This window comes from Nanorana parkeri, unplaced genomic scaffold, assembly GCF_000935625.1.
Source record: "Nanorana parkeri isolate BGI_ZX_2015 unplaced genomic scaffold, ASM93562v1 scaffold104, whole genome shotgun sequence".
NCBI lineage: Eukaryota > Metazoa > Chordata > Amphibia > Anura > Dicroglossidae > Nanorana > Nanorana parkeri.
Window position 1 is genome coordinate 1,220,631 of NW_017306372.1, and position 13,346 is coordinate 1,233,976.

General features: G+C 45.8%; 1 protein-coding gene across 1 annotated transcript in view; it reads right to left on the reverse strand.

The window, feature by feature from the left end:
- The window catches only part of SMAD1 (SMAD family member 1), a 69,763-nt gene extending 57,956 nt beyond the window's left edge, over positions 1-11,807 (reverse strand). The window contains exon 1 of the mRNA XM_018552986.1: positions 11,537-11,807. The gene's annotated coding sequence lies outside the window, so the exon portion shown is untranslated. The remainder of the gene's footprint in view (positions 1-11,536) is intronic.
- Positions 11,808-13,346: the final 1,539 nt, after the last annotated feature.

Consider the following 13,346-nt stretch of genomic DNA (forward strand, 5'->3'; position numbering starts at 1 on the left):
TTGAAAAACAGTTTCCTGACCGACAGAAAACACATTATACTTAGTGACACTAAACTCAGGATTAATTCTTAAAAATACATTCAAGTACCTTAACTATTAACACAAACGTGTACCACTTGGCTGTAGATCCGCAAATCATCTCTGAACTCATGCTGACACGGTCCTTGCTTCTGGAGGGGGGCTGCTTTTGTTCCCCATGGTCCTTCTGTGTGTGTTATAAAGTAGCCGCCGCACCAGTTTCGCTCCTGGGATGGGCTACAATCTCATTACAAATAACTAAGCCTGAGATTGTAGTCCATCACTGGAATGAGCATGGAGCAGTGGCTACTTTACTACACACACAGGGACCATGGGCAACAAAAGTAGCCACCCTCCAGAAGGACAGTGTCAGCATCAATTCAGAGATGATCTACAGCCGAGTGACACACAAATAAGATACATTTTTTGTTCATAGTTAAAGTACTTGAATACATTTTTGAGATTTCACTCCTGCGTTTAGTGTCACTTTAAAAATGCTTCACAATCAATATTTTCTCCCTGGATTACAGAACATCTACCTAAAGCTGGCCATACACCTTACAATTATCTGCAGATTTTCTGTGGTCAGATGGAAAAAGTGCAACAGATTCCTCCATCTACACTTAGTGACATTAAACCCTCAGATTTTTTAACACAAACCAATACTGTAATGTGTGCCTTACTGTAATCCATGGTTGTTTCCCTTCTCTTTGCTGCTCTTCCTTCTAAATCTGTATCTGTTTTCATGCTGGGCAGAACTTCTGTTTTGCAGCAGACTGCCTTGTCTCAGGAATGGATACACGGTGTCTGTGTGTAGGTTTGTATAGGTTTGTAACCTGAGCCAGCACTACAGGAAGAGGCCCTGAGCTGAAAAGGGAAGTTCTCCCCCAGCATGAGAAGACATGAGGATTTAAAAGGAAGAGCAGCAAAGAGAAGGGAAACAACCATGGATTACAGTAAGGCACACATTACAGTATTGGTTTATGTTAAAAAAAATCTGAGGGTTTAATGTCACTTGAACGGTGTGGATGGAGTAATCTCCACCTGGGCCAATCTGTTGCACTTTTTCCATCTGACCACAGAAAATCTGCAGATAATTGTAAGGTGTATGGGCACCTTAAATTATCAAAAGGAGAAATTAAATTACCATAATTGTTAAACAAGCTTACCGTATATTCGGATTTTTAATATAGCCATGCGTCAACAATCTGCTCTGATTAGATCAGACAAAGTTGGGATCAGAAGAGAAGATATTTCGCTGCATGCAGCACACTTTTGTCTGAAGGACTGTCTGCCGACAAGCAAATCTTGGGAAAGGTCTGCATGCCACATGGTAAAAAAGGTACAACACTACAATGTACAGTATAGGTACAGACAGGGGCGTCCCGAGCCTGGGTGACACTCGGAGCGGAGACCGGGTGACACGCCTTTGTGACGTCATTGCGCATAAGGTTGCCGCACGCATGCGCGATAACATCGCGCGTGTGCGGTCATCTTATTGACGCCGGCCATCTTGGTGACGTTCACCCGACTAGATGAGGTATGCTGCCGTGTCCCCTCCTCTCTCTGTCCGTGACCGAGCGCCCGACTTTTCATAGGGGGGGTGACACCAAAATGACTGTCAGTCATTCGGGTGTCACCCCTCCAATAGTGGCACCTGGGTGCGGGCCGCACCCCCTTGTGACGCCACAGTATACAGATAATATTTACACAAAAGGGTCGTGTGGATTTAGCTATATAGGCAAACAATACACTGCATATGTCAGAGGGGTTTTTTGTTTTTTTTCACATACCAACTTCAATTTCAGTTTCTCTTGCCACCTAGTGAACCTAGATCTCTGAAAGCAAAGCTGTACAGAATCAAGTTTAGGAACAAATCAGCAAAGTCTTCAAAATGTGTCCCACCATTATGACACAGTTCACGCACAGCTGCCTTTTTTAATGTGGCTTAATTAGGATCAGCGGACTAACAGGTTCACATAATACACTTTTCCCGAATGACCCTGTTCGCCCTGATGTATCATTTTGCACCAGATCAGTGCTGTAAATCAATCCGGAGATCTGTAGCATCTTGAAAAGTCTAGTAATGATGCTTTTTCCTCAGTCCCCAGAGTCTCTCCATTAGACACAGCTTACATTATTTATCAGGGCTAGTTGAGACCTCCATTAGCTGGATAAAACTACACAGATGGAGAAACTGTGTTATGCACCACTTGGCCTTCAAGAAGCAACGCAGGCTCGGGGCATGGAAAGACCTGTATTTATTACCTTTATAATTACAGAACAAAACATAATACAGTAGCTTATTTGGAAATCAATTTGCTTTTATTTACTTCTTTGGACATGTTCACTTTAATTCCAAAACATGCTTAGCTATCGGCGGGCCGGGGCAGGTTGTACAGTTAAAGATTATAAACTATTCATTCAAAAGGATACTAAAATCCAGTTGGCGGTTTCAAATGAATAATAATTTCCTATTTAAAGTGACACTAAAAAGTTAAAACATAATAATATACAACTAGTAAGAAAAAAAAAAATCTTATTGTACCTTAACTGTACAAGCTCACTATTAGTTTACTCCAGGAGGAGGACGCAGGAGCCAGTCAGTCCAATCCAGCAGCCAGCTGCACTGGCAACATGCAGAAAACCTCAAAATGTAAGCACCAGCTGTCCTTTTTGGAGAGAATTGGCTACCTGGCTCCTGGAATTTTTCCAGCCCTGGTTTACTTATTTGTATGGAGATTGTAGTCCATCACAGGAGCTGTGACTACTTTATGACACACACAGGGACCATGGGGAACACAGGTAGCCCCCTCCAGAAGGAAGGACAGTGTCAGCACCAATTCAGAGATGATTTGAGGATCTACAGCCGAGTGATCACAAACATGCAGTTTAGTTGTGTAATAGTTAAGATTCTTGAATGCATTTTTTAGATTTAACTCTTGCATTTAGTGTCACTTTAATTAGACCACTTCTAAATGTAGATCACCACCCCAAAAAATTATCTACCTACTACACGACCCTCACATAACAACGACTGACTGAAGCCCCCTGCTCTATGTGGAATGAAGGCCGACCGCCACCGAATACATGATCTGATCGGCTGGTTAGTCAAATTGCTGTCTGTCTAGCTAGCTACCAAACAGTACATTGGAGCACGTTTTCAGCTGGACTCCCATTTAACCACCTCCCGTCCACCGAACATTCAGAAACGGCTGGACGGGAGCCTTCTGGCAGTGGGTGGGCGTCTTTAAAGGTCCCTCGTGCACGCACGCGTCTCCTGGAACGCACAAGCGGGAAACTGCCAGGATTTCAAACAGCCAACGAAGGCTGTGTACCTACATGCGGTCCGGCGTCTGTAAAGACACCCGATCACTTATATAATACACCTCTGCGCAAACACCCCCCTTACCTCTCCTCACCGTGGCCGCCATCCAATCTGGGATCAGCAGAGTGGCTCTGCGCACGGAGAACGGAGGGAGATCAGTACATGATCTCCCTCCGTTCTCTGAATGCAAGAAGTGATGCTTACTACATCACTTCGCTTACAAGAGCCAGAGGGAAGCAGATCTCCGCTTTATCAGCTTGTTAACAGTAGGGAGTCTTAGAGACCCCTGATGTCTCCATAAAGAGGACCTGTCACTAATTTGATATCACATAGGGGCTTCTTAGCAATTTTAAGGCTTGACATGTTTGGTGCCCATTTACCAGACACGCGACCCTGTCTTTTTACCAAAAAATTGGGTAATAAATGTTTCCTAACAGAGGAAAAACAGTTACTTTGTTATTTTCAGTACTTTTGTTACATAGTAAAAAATTAAAACCCCAGTAGTGAATAAATACCACCAAAAGAAAGCTCTATCTGGTATACAAATAATTTCAGTACAGCGTTCCATGACGGAATAAATGTCAGTCAAAGTACCACAGCGCTGAACACTGAAAAATGGCCTGGCCAGGAAGGGGGGTGTAAACACCCCAGTCTTCAAGCGGTTAATATTGATATGCGACCGTACATACGTGTTATTCACGTAGGCCAAATGTTGCAACCGACTGAACGTTAACTGCATTCTCAACTAATATCGAAGTAAAAAAAAAAATCTTAATTTCCAGTTTGGTTTGAAATTCCTCAAGCCCATATCTAGAACACCGACAGTATAAATAAAGGAAAAATGAAAACAGTATATACTTATATTATTATTATTATATCATATGATAGGTACTTCGGTTTCCTTAGCATTACATATTGGAATTAGGGGCAAAAAACTTAATATGCTGTACTGTCAATACTACTTATTGGTCTACAAAATAAAAAATACAGAGGATTCAACTACCTGCTAAAATACACGAGGTGAAATGATTTCATATAAAGAGGACTTAGAAGCCAATAAATGCTCTGCTGACATAAAACTATGACCTAACAGAATATTTACACTCCAGGCTTCTGGGATGTCGTTTGTCATCACCCACCCTGGATACCGCAATCACTTTATAGGTCCCATTCATACGCGTTGCATAGGTCTGTGTGTTTCATTGCCACCAATTGCAGGTGAAATATTGGTACAGATTACTACACTTATTTTACATGCCGGATTGCAGTATTAAAAAGGGTACCAAAAGCACAAAATGTACCTTTATTATACTGGAGCTAAAAACCATGTATCCCTAGGACAGGGGTGGACAAATGAATGTGGAATTCAGGAGCCAGCAGGATTTTTGGTTCTTTTTAGGAGCCAGCTCCATTGACAACTAGAGAAAACCTCAAAAGTTAGGCTCCAACTGTCATTTTGAGGAAACATTTGGCTACCAGGCTGCAGGAATTTACCCAGCCCTGCCTCAGGAGCAACAAAAGCACAGTACAATACAAGGAATGATGTACCAAGGATGTACGGAGGCTGGCACTGCGGTCTTATCCTAAAAATGCCAGTTCCCTGGCTGCCACAATAACACTACGGCTTCAGCACTTGCCTAGCAGTATTAGTTCACATGTAATAACAGATGAATACTATGAATTATAGTGAAAATAATAAAGTATCACATACAGTGCTCAACTGTCGATTACCTCATTCTGACATTCTTCATCTGCATACATACTCCGGATGAAAAATGAATGGAGGCCAGACACTGACAGACACCTAGCATTTTCACATGGGAGGTCAGCAATGACAGCCAACATATTTCTATAAATAGAAGTTTCTTTAAAGCGGACCTTTACCCATATCTTTAAAATAACAACAAACCCACCTTAAGGCTGGGTTCACACCTGGGTGTTTTTCAGTGCTGATCGGATAGTACAGGAGCTTCTTTGGGGCGGATTTCAGCACGTATCCGTTAGGATACAACCTGATAGATTTCGTAAACGCGCGTTTCGGGGACCGAAAAATCGCAGTAAAAACACGCAGCCCAAAACGCGCATATTACGCCCAGGTGTGAACCTAGCCTTAGAAATGTTTAGTAACGGGAACACACACACACTTGCTGGCTTTGTATTCTTTGCATACCTCATGCCTCTTTTCTTCCCCAGTCATCTGACAGTGGCCATGTTTACTGAGGGTAGATTACTAGCTTTCCTTTTACTTCCTGAATTACTGGCACATGTGACCATGCACATCTTAGGGGAGGATATGCCTATCCCTGAGATTACAGATGAGATTTCCCAGCAATGCTCTGCTGAAGACAAGGCAATCCCAGTGTGCATTGCGTTGACAAACTGAAGTCATTTTGCCCTTACAAAGCAGGAAGTGAATGTTCTGCAAGTGTAAAGGTGCCCTTACAAAGCAGGAAGTGAATGTTCTGCAAGTGTAAAGGTGCCCATACACCTTACGATCGGACAAAACTTTTCGTCCGATGATCGAACCGTCGTACGATCCTGCCCCGATTATCGAAAGGTTAAATCAGCGGTAGTTAAAAAAAAAAAAACACCTGGACGACTTGCGGTAATTGACCGCAATTATTTTTATCTGCGCATGCGCAGTGTTAATCGTACGACTTTTGACAGACGGAAACGCCACCAACCATGCGAACATCGTACGATTGACCAAAGTTTTCAAACATGCTTGACCGTCAAAAGTCGTACGATTGTACAGTACTATTGTCGTACGAAAAGTCGATCGCATACGATTATCGTAAGGTGTATGGGCACCTTGAGTGTTCAAAATGACAGCATTTTACACCCAACATGTCTGTTATTATTAATCATCATACATAGGAGGCATTGGTAGAATTTGATTTTTGAGTGTAAAGGTCCGCTTTAACAGTACATTAATCCCAGAAGCCAGATCAATGCTCCTAAAAATGACAGCTGGCACCTAACTTCTGAGGTTTTCCCAAAGAAGCACCTAAAAAAAAACAAAAAAAAACCCTGCTGGCTTCTGGACTGGACAGATTGGCTCATGAATGCCATATTAATTTGCCCACCCCTGCATTAATATGTATAACACATTTACACTTTAAGTCGCAGTAATAAGCCCCAAGACGGCAAAGTGGAGTGAGTCAGTACTAATGCACCCATGAACAGACTGATACCTATACATCAAGGAAGCATTCATTGGTTTCAAAATGCTCTTCTGACAAGCCGCCACAAGAGGAACCAATAAAAGCCAAAGGACTTTCTCAGTTTGCTATGAGTCCAACGTCATTGCTAAGCAAAGCCAAGTTCAGCAAGTGTAAATGTACAAGATATAGTATGGGTAGGGATTCAATGGGGTCACCTTAAAAGGAGAACTATGGGGTCAGTGTTTTTCCCCATAGTTCTCCTTAGGGTAACGGGAGGACACAAACTAGCGTCCTCCCGTTACCCTAAGCTCAGTATACCCCGAGCTACAGCTCGTGGTATACTGAGACGCCGGAGCGGATCCCGACGTAGATGACGGGATCCGCCCAGCTGCGTGAGTGACAGCTGGCTCTGCCTATCTAGAAGCAGAGCCAGCTGTACCCGCCCCCTCCCCCGTCCGTTCCGCCAGTCAGCGCTGGCAGATCGGAGCGGGGAGAGGGGAATCCAGCCCCTCCCCCTGTCACGGCAGAGAGCCGTGACAGGATCGAGAGGTGAGCGAACCTGGTATGTGTTCGCTCACCTCCCGATCTACTGAGCCGACCTGTGACAGTCTCATTGTCACAGGTCGGCTAGAACTATGAGGTGAGTGAAAAGCACTCGCCTCATAGTTCTCCTTTAAGAAACACCTACTGAGCACCAATTTCAAAGTATCTGGACCAGGTCTAATATAAGAACTAGGATAGTCAATAATGTAGCCTTTTGTCAATAAGGTAGTATAGCATGGAAAACTAACCAATAACGCCAATTAATAAACTTCCCATAAGAATTACATGGGAAATCTTTGCCATGCCAGCACCTGGAATCCTAGGCAGAGAAGAGTCATAGTGGCATTGGTCTGGGGCAGCCAACTTACATTGATAGTCTAAAATCCCCAACATGCAAAACCCCATACCCTTACCAAAATTGGTTCACTGGTCTGGGACAGAATGGCCAGTGAAGGTAAGACAGAGAATTAAGAAGTGTTTGGGGTCAGGTTTTATTGTCACATTTCAGAGCAGCTTGGAGAGGAATTTATGGATGAAGCTTCAGAATGATAATGAATGTCTCGCTGCTCCTATTTAGGAGCATGTCTTGCTGAGGGACAGAATTGATAAATGTTGCCGTCTGTGTACGGCTTACCCATGAGCAGAGAGTAAGGCTGGGTTCACACCTAGGCATATCGAATATGCGCGTTTGTCACGCATTTTTAACGCGATTCGCGGTAAACAACAACGCGTTTCCAAGGGCTACCTGGCTGTATCCCAGTGGATATGCGCGGCAAATACGCCCCAAAGAAGCTCATGTACTTCTTTGGGCATAGGGCGTTTGGCAGCGCATTCCTACGCTCTGTAAAACACCCAGGTGGGACCCATGCCCATAGGCAATCATTGGTTTTCACATGTTGAGCGTTTTACAGAGCGTAGGAACGCGCTGTAAAACGCCCAGGTGTGAACCAGGCCTTAGGGTTCTCCATCAATGGGTTATGGTGAGGATAGAAGGGCCGGCCTGAACACAGCCAACGTTGCCAAGCTCAGGCATGTATGAGAGTGCATACACATTTCATTTGAACATTCGTTCCATCTCATTTGTCAGAGCATTCAATCTTGCCTGCATGGATTCAACTAGATCCATTCAAATCATGAAAATGTCATCCAGACCTGATCCTTGAATGGAATCTGTAACCGATAGTACTTGTAGTCTTCCCCCTATTATACTGAAAAGTCATTTTTCAGTCTGTGTTGCTGTTGGAGAGATCCCCTCACTTTATGTCTGGCAATACGTTGTCCGCAGGACAGGAAGTAAGAATAAATGTCAGATAGCAGCAAAAGCTAACTGGGGGTTCAAACTTCCCAATCAACCCAAAAGCAAGGAAAACATTTTGCCTAGAAATATAATTTAAGGCAGAGGTAGACAGAAATAATATGGAATTCAGGAGCCAGTCTGTATAAACAGCAGGATTATTTTTTTTGGGGGGGCTTGATTGATGACAGCTAAAGAAGACCTTTAAAAGTTAGGAACAGGCTATACCTAAGGAGCATTGGCGGCCTGGCTTCTGGGGATTGTCCAGCCCTGCTTGAAGGCCAAGTATATTTTATGCAAGTATAGAAAGATACCAGTTGATCACGTCACAAATCTGGGGTCCTCATTCTAAACTAAAAATCTCAAACAATGTTATCAGCTTCTTCAGCTATACAGAGCAAAGCCTCTCTGATTAATGAAGATTAGGGGAGGGGGAGGCGTTTGTAGTCATCAGAAGTGCAGCCTAGGATGACCACACTGCTCCTCCATAGATACAGTGCAGTAAGCATTGTCATTAGGGATGCACAGATAGCGATACTATTATCAATATCGGGGGCCCATACTGGGTATTTGGGCACGTACGAGTACTTGCCCAAATGCTGTGATACCAGTGCTGTACGGGAACATGGAGCCAGCTTCCCGGGCAGAAAGCTGGGGGGCGAGTAATTACCTGCCTCCTCCAATTGGCTGGGAAGCTGATTTTCCAGCTAATCACAATCGAGCTTGCCAAATATGGAGCTAGCTTGCCGGGCAATCAGGAAGCCGGGCGGCATGTCATCCGGTTCAATGCCATCGGAAGCACCAGTATTGGTACCAGCGAGTACCGAATCAACAACATACCGGTACTCTATACTGAAAAAATGGTATCTGTGCATCCCTAATTGTCACCCTAGGACAGGAAGTATGTTATTGGCAGAATCATCAGGTGAAAATAAAAAGGAAAGTCTCCCTCCCACCCCAAAAAAAAAAAACAAGAAAACTCATACAGCCACCACTTCTAAGGGTTGGCTAGTCACAATATACAAAATGTTTGGACTCCCGTAAATGTGCTAAACCCAAATCACAAAACTCTCTAAAAAAAACACATTAACATGTTCATAACTCTCCAAAAGTTGTTTACAATCTTTAAATCTCCAGCTTTCACCAAAAGAGACAAAGTCCTTGGTCAGGCACTTTCTGCTACGTGACAACTGTCTCCCAATTATAATCCTGTGTTGTCACCCTTTCACATGTGCTCCCGGTGGAGACTACAAGCAGCCATGCTGACACACATTGGGCAGGCACGACCCACATTTATAATTGCTCAGGACCGCTTTACTGACCACATGTAGCCAACAATGAGGCGAGTACATGTAGACAAGTGTCTGGAAGACAGGAGGAGATCAGCAGCACACAGATGTATAAAAAAAGAGAACATTTACCGGCAATTGTTAATACGGCATGCTTTAGCACACTAAACATCATCTGGTCAGGGTTTAGACCTACTGTAAGAGGTCAGACAGCAAGGCAAGGACAGCCCATGCCCTCAGAAGTAACCCAATCCTGACTTCAAGCACCTCTCCCGTGAGAGTGAATAGCTCAGGATGACAAGAAACTCACAAAGGCCTCCGATGATTGCCACAGTAACCAGAGCAGCCAAAAGCTTGCAAACATTTCTCCAGGGACAATCTGAAGCAGCTTCCCGACTGATGCAACACACTGCAGGCTAACATCTGCCCAGACAGTCATATTCCAACGCAGGGTAATCACCCGAAAATCGTACTCGCCGATCGCACCAATCCCTTTTTGTCTGTAGTAGCCTTCTACTGATGACTAGCCGTCCCGCAGACACTGGCCATGCCAATTCCAACACAGACTGCTCTCAGTGTACTAATCTACCCGAGGCACATCATACTGGACATCTGACGGCTCACACTAGACAGGAAGGTGTCTTCACAAAGACATAACAGTGAGTGGGGAAGAAATAAAAAAGGAGCAATCCTCTCTTCAAGGAAACGCATGTCTCAGTCTATCCCATTAAAGGAGTTCTAAACCCAAGAAAGAAAATGGCGTATATTGCAGCTTTCCAGAACTTCGATGTGGTGGATGCATTTGTTTTCACTTTACAGCCCAAGTTGATCCCAATAGAAAGCTGGTGTCTTTGGAACTTCCTGCAGACTCAACTGAAATCTCAAACAACGTCACCAGCTTCCTAAACCATCTGTAAGCTCCCCCCATGTTTTGGAGAGGATCATAGAGAAGCGTCTGTAGTCCGAATTAGGAGTGCAGTCTAGGGTGACAACTGTGCTCCTCCATAGATACAGTACAGTGAGCGTTGTCAGCCTTAGACAGAAGTGTGTTACTGGCAGGTAAATCAAAAGTAAAAGGAAACTAAACGCAGCCACCAGATCCAAGGCTGATGTCACACGGGCGATTAAGCCAATAAAAAAGCCAAGACGAGGTCAGTCCCTAGGGAATTGCTTCCTCACTGGTCCCAACATTGGCGAATCTCAATCACCATCATTGACATTTGGCTGCCTCAGCATAGGGGTTTAGGGCATCCATAGGGACAGCTTGTTAGCGATCCCACAGCTGGCGATTTGGAGCTAGCGGCAGGACGGCCAGTGAGACACCATTCTGGTAAAGTGCAATATATGCGTTTTGTGTTTAGATACACTTCACTTCGAAACTTCTACTGTGATGGCAACATTGTATCCAGAAGAAGAAGTGAGGAAAGAGTGAGAAGCAGCAGGCAGGCCAGACTAGTGTAGCAATGTGGTGGGAATGGACGGTGCTCGCTCCTTCCAGGGGGAGAGATCCTCACACACAAGGGCTTCTGTGCACTGCAGGCGCCATCACTCTACCCCCACCTCTCCCCCTTCCCATCTTCTTTCCAGGATCCCAAAGCACAAGTTCCCACTATCCCGGGCTGACTCATTGCCGGGATACGGGGGAGCGCTGTGGAGTCACCCAGCATAGCCTGGACTGGGATTGCTGCTCCCAAAGGCTCACTACAAGTCCCAGCCAAGCCCTCACTTTACCTATGCTGGACATCTGGAGGGGATGCGGGCTGTGCCATGCCGCCCAATAAAACTACTTTGTAAAGTCAAGAGTCGGAGACAGAGGCCGAAGGCGGAGTTGGAGCAGCTCCTAGCGGAGCCGTGTCTCCTATACCGGGACCCCCCTCCCCGATCTCTCCTGCTCATTTACCTCCTGCCCTGCCGTGCGATCAGTCACCGAGCAGCGGGTCGGGGTGTACAGCGATGCAGAGAAGCCGCTCGCATGCCTCCAGCAGCAGCCCGGGATGAGAGGCTCCCTCCTCCTCCTCCTGCACGGCAGCCTGGATTGATCTGGTCTCACTGGCGTCAGGGAGTCGGAGCCGCCCCACTGCCAATACACAACACACCCCAACCAGGGAACGTCTGCAAAGCACAACCCCGAGCGCTCGGCGCAAGGCCGCCCAGGGGCCCGTCTTAAAAGAGACAAAGGGGGAGGGGAGACTCAGGCACTTTTTTTTTTTTTCTTTTTCCTCACACATCCTCTGCCAGGGTCTGACACACATTCATAATTCACGGGACCAGAGCCGGGTGTTGGTGGAGGCCGTGCTCACTGCTGGGTTACAAAGAAGCTGTGCACATACAGGACATAATACTTATTATTAGTATACGGGATTTATAGAGCGCCAACAGTTTATGCAGCACTTTACAATATAATACAATTCGAGACAAGAAGGGCCCTGCTCATAAGAGATTACAGTCTAAAACGAAGGGCGAGTGACACCAAAGGTGGTGGAGAAAGTAATAGTTCAGTTCATTAGGCTGAGCAACTCCTGCCCTCCAGCTGTGCATTGACTACAAATCCCAACATGCCTATGGGAGGCATGCCTGTAACTGTCAGTCTTGCCTCATGGGACTTGTAGTTCCACAACAGCTGGAGGGCCTGGATTTGGCCACCCCTGAGATAGGCGGACAGGTCGGGGTAGGGAGTACCAGAGGATGGGAAAGGCTCTGGAGAAGTCCAGAGATTGAGCATGGGAGGAGGCGATGAGGCAGCTTAACCCAAGTTTACCTGAGTTCACCCAAGCCTGCGCCACCCCCTCCGCCCCACCCAATCAGTTGTGGAGATGTGCACTCCCCACCCCACAGCTACACGTCACAGGGATCCGCAATGCCCCCGTCACAACTGACGCCATAAATTGGATTGGGAGGAGGGGACAGTTTTCAGTGGGCTTGGGCAAACTGGGTTCACACCAAGCCCAGCCTCATCTCTAATCTTGAGCGGGGGCTTAGTGTGAACCCAGTTCACCCAAGCCCATTAAAAACTCTGACTGACCCAATCAGTTGCAGCAAGGGCATTCCCCTCCCAGTAGCGGGTAATGCCCCTGCCACAACTGATTGTAGGGGTCAGTCGCAGGCTTGAATGAACTCCAGCCAGCTTGGTTCACTGCAAGCCCATGGACATCACTACTAGAGAGCAGGAGGACTTGTGAGGAGCGGAGAGGATGGTTTGGGGGAAATTTGGAGACCAGGTTGGTGATGTAGCTGGGAGCAGAGTTGTGCATGGCTTCGTGCATGGTTGTAAATATTTTGAACTTATGCTGGGCTTACTGGCTGGTCTACAGTGTCATGGAGTGTCACTGGAAATGTGTGCCATCAAATCCTATTCCTCAGTCCTGGAATTCATAAAGAGGGTCGTAGACGCTCATTAGAAATCCGTCTCTTGTCTGTGCAACAAATGGTGCAACTTGCAACAGATTCATAGAACTGTTAGTAATGTGTATATGTGTGAGATATACACCAACTAAGAAAAAGATGAGGTCCCCGCTTCATACGTCACATGCTGAGAACCCTAGACAGCATGTGTTGGTGGGGCGAGAATCTAGCAGGGAGAGAAGAGATGTGGACGACATCGAACAGGAAAGCTGCATTTTCATATGTAAGGAGCATGACCGCAGTAAGAAGGAGCCCTGAGACAGGCATTTGCTTCTCCTACTCGGCTGCCCCTACATTCTCTCCATCTT